The following is a 4,344-nucleotide window of genomic DNA, read 5'->3' on the forward strand; positions in this document are numbered from 1 at the left end:
TTTGAATTCGATTATCTAAAAACACAATAATTACTATGCATTAATGTTCAGGTATTGTGATTATACGAGTATGCCTAATGTATAAATATTAAATATCCTCGTTTGTTGGATTTGTTTCCACATGCAGTGGACAGTAACAAACACGTTTTAATACATATTTTTTTTATAACATTAAATTTAGCACATAATCATAATCTTTAATATACCTTTATGGCTATATAGATAATACTAGTCATGTACCTACAACGTACAATATAAACTGAATTACCATATTATTCGTATAACTTATGATATTTATATATTTTAAATTCGCCGTAAGTAATTATTATATTATTTTTAAATAATATTTTGTTAGTATAATTTAACTGATCAAGAAAGTATACCGAATATCGAATACCATTTTGTACCATTTAATAGTTAAAATTATAATATAAATTACATACAGTTTATGAATTACTTTCAAAAGTCATTTAAGAATTTATATTTTTGATTGTATGAAAATTAAAAATTAAATTTATTAATTTTTTATCTTAAATAAAAAAAAAGGCCAACAAATAGGTAGCCATTTTACTGTACAGTAGTTGCCAAGTTCCCAGTTATAGTAGGTCACTGTAATAGATGTGTTAAATTTATTAGTTCAATGATTTACCAAGATTACCAAACAAATTTTATTTTAATAATAACATTCAAATTTTAACAAATGTTAGTATCATTTTTTTATAATTCCTGATAGTTTTGAAAGTAGAAACATATTGAGAATTATTACTTTTGAATCTCTAAAGTATTAATAAAAAGTCATTTTCTATTAGAGATCACCCTCAAAGTAATAATCAAAGCATTTTTTTCATATATATAAAATGTTTCTTCGCTCTTCAAATACCTAAAAAAAAAAAAAAATAAAAAATATAGGTACATCATTGTAAAATCAATACATTCATTGCAGCACTGAATCTGAAGATTATATATTATTTTTTATGAAGTTTGTTTGTGTTGTGGAATAGGAATATTCTGTGTGTATTACATACAAATAAAATGAAAATGTATTAAATTCTGGTAATTTTGTAAAGGATAAAAGTAAAACATATAAACTTACGTATTCGTAATAATACAAACTTACCGTATTGAATACAAATTATTATTCCACATCATAATAGATGTTAGGTACTTTAAAATATATATAATGTAAAATTTTAAAATAATCATATTTATAATTTATTCAATGGTTTTGGTATTTTTTATGACTGATATTCGTAATCAACGATATTATATATATCACGATATATTATCATGAATATTATAATAGGACTATGTATCTAAAATTAAACGTTGAGTGTAATTTATTTTATTTAATACTATGATACAATATAAACATATATTAAATAAAATAGTAAATTAATTATATATATAAAAAAAAAACCATTAGATTGAATCCATATAACACGAAAAAAACCATATCAATGTTAATTATCAACGAGAACGATATACCTATTTATAATTAACCACGTATCACTGTAATAGATTAATTTATTATTTATAATATGATATGATATATGAAGTACATATGATGAAGATAAAATTTTCTAAATGATATACAATTTTACAAAACGTATTGTTTTATTTTTTAAACAGTATTCAAACAATTGCTAAGTATTGAATTAAAATTAATAACTAAAATAATTAAATCTATTGATTTAATTTTTTTTTTTTATGATTTGATATTGTAAAAAATTACTCACAGCATTTCAATAATATTTAACATTGATCATTTTTTACTTTTTGTAATTTAAAATTTACATGTAATTGACCTTTACCTAACAAAAAAAAAAAAAAATTACCTCCTTGACACTTAATTTATTGATCGTATTAATATTTACAAAATATTTTTAACAATTGTATTTTTTCATAGTACGCGATTCCATCAAAATTATTTATACTCGCGTTTTAATCTCAAATTACATTTATTCTAGTTTAGTCAGTATAAAAAAAATGATAAAAATGTCCACAGATTTCTCGAAAACCAGTGAAAATAAATTCTATAACACGAGAAAACCGATACTGGGTACAATATCATTCTGTAGAGTTAATATAATGTATATAATGTGTAAGCTGACACAATTTCAATTTCAATTACTTCTTCTACGATGTATGTGGTACGCTGTGAAACATATACGTATAGCGCACATTAATTGTGTATTTGTTAAACTTGGAATAGCTCTTATTTTCGAAAACAATCACGTGTACATGGCTGCTGCACTGCAGTAGGTTGACTGTGTGTTTGATGTGTATATATTTATAAAAAATTATAAGACCTTCACATAGAGTTGTTTTTAGTACAAAGACAAACAAATGGCACGACACGAGGGTTTTAAATCAATAATAATAGAATATATGTACCACTTAAATTAGGTACACAATATACTGTTCAAGAGTTCTAAATTCGACACGATTGTAGCGTTGTTCATTTTCAAATATATACGATATTGATACATTATGGACTATTACATCATATTACAAAAACATGAGATTAATTGGAATCTAAACTCTAAACAGAACGGGTGATCAATACTATGTCATTGGTTTTAAAAACAACACTGTAGTTTTACTTACATCAAATATAATAATGATAGTATTTTTTTGTAGTTTACTACAAAAAATGTCATTGTAAAAATTTTATTTCAAATTTAAAGGCACTCGATAGTATTGTATAGTTCATTATTATGAAACTCCATATCCTGATTTTATAAAAATAATTTAAAACGAAACACGATTTTTTTTTCAGTGTTATTACTACAAATTAGTCTTTTTTTACTTGTAAATTAGTCATTTTTTTTCAAGTTGAGTTAATTAAATTAACTTTAAAATGTTACATATTATAATTTATAAATAGTTTACAAACAATATATTTAAATAATAAGCTTAAAAAGTGTTAAGTTACTACAAAGAAAAATATTTACTTATGAATATAGTTAAAAATAAGTTAAGTAATTACCTATTTTATTTTTCACAAATCTCGCGCTAAAGTTATTACGATTTGTTGTACACTTTTCGTTATACTATTAAAACTAGAAATTTGTTTAACTTTATTTAAAATCATTAAATTTGTGTAATGATTTTCTTATGTATAAGTTCTAATTTTTAACCAACTAATGTCTACCTGTATAAATCATAATATAATAACAAAAATAAAAATATATTCATTAAATAAAAAATCAAAAAGTTAACATGAAAAAACGTAATTTATTTGAAATCAGTTTAGCTCACGTTATATTAAAATAAATCTTAAAGTTTACTCTTATGAATTTATGTGGAACTTTGACAATATGTAACTATAACAGATATCCATAGACTATAGTCATATTAAAGACAAAAAATCTATAGAACAATTGTTCAATTATTGTTATTCCATTTCGACATTGCTCTAAATAAAATAATATAAGTTATTTTTAAATTGCATTATTTTACACGTTGGTACTCTTATAAGATAATATAATTCACTTGAAAATGTTAATTTTATAACAACTAACATACCTACAAATATAGAAAATTATATTCCCACGTTAAGTTAATTCAATACAATATCAAAACCAATAGCTTTACCCTTAAACATAAGCTTGTATATGTTATCCAAAATACATAATTTAAACCAACCCAACAGTTTTTGTAAGACGTTTTTGAAAAGGTCCTATATCTTTTATTGGAAATTTGTTGTTTTTGTTCAAATATTTAATAAAACGCTACTTAATTCACTTAAGGTCAGTTACCCATACTTACAACTTATAACTTAGTAATAATAATATTAATGCATTTTGTTCAGAATTTAAAACAAGAAAGAGACAAATTCAAAGTTGTTCTTATAAAATAAAATAAATAATCTATGTTTGAAATTGTATTCCCATGCTTATGCCCAAAGAAGTATAAGGTATATAATATGCATGCCCCATAGTTTTAAAGTACATTAAATTCAATGCTTATATTAAAGATTATCGATTAAATCAAAATAATTTTTTCAAATGTGAAAGACTTATTACATCAAAAACTATAAATGTTTAAAAAAAATTTTTATTTAATTTGAACAAGTTTTGTGAAGTAAGTTTGCATCGAATTTGTTCTATGGATTTGAAAAATGTGCAATTGAATTGCATTTTAATTTTAAATAATTAATTTATTTGTAATTGGTTTTAGAATTTATAAATAAGTCATTAAAATAATAAAATATTAAATGTAAGCAAAAATACCTTTATAAGTTTATCCTATTTCAACTGACTCCACCCCCTATCATCTATCTCCTATAACCATTTATTCCATCAATTGATTATATTTGTTATTGACATTAGTTAATTTAGT

Source organism: Rhopalosiphum maidis, chromosome 3, assembly GCF_003676215.2.
Source record: "Rhopalosiphum maidis isolate BTI-1 chromosome 3, ASM367621v3, whole genome shotgun sequence".
NCBI lineage: Eukaryota > Metazoa > Arthropoda > Insecta > Hemiptera > Aphididae > Rhopalosiphum > Rhopalosiphum maidis.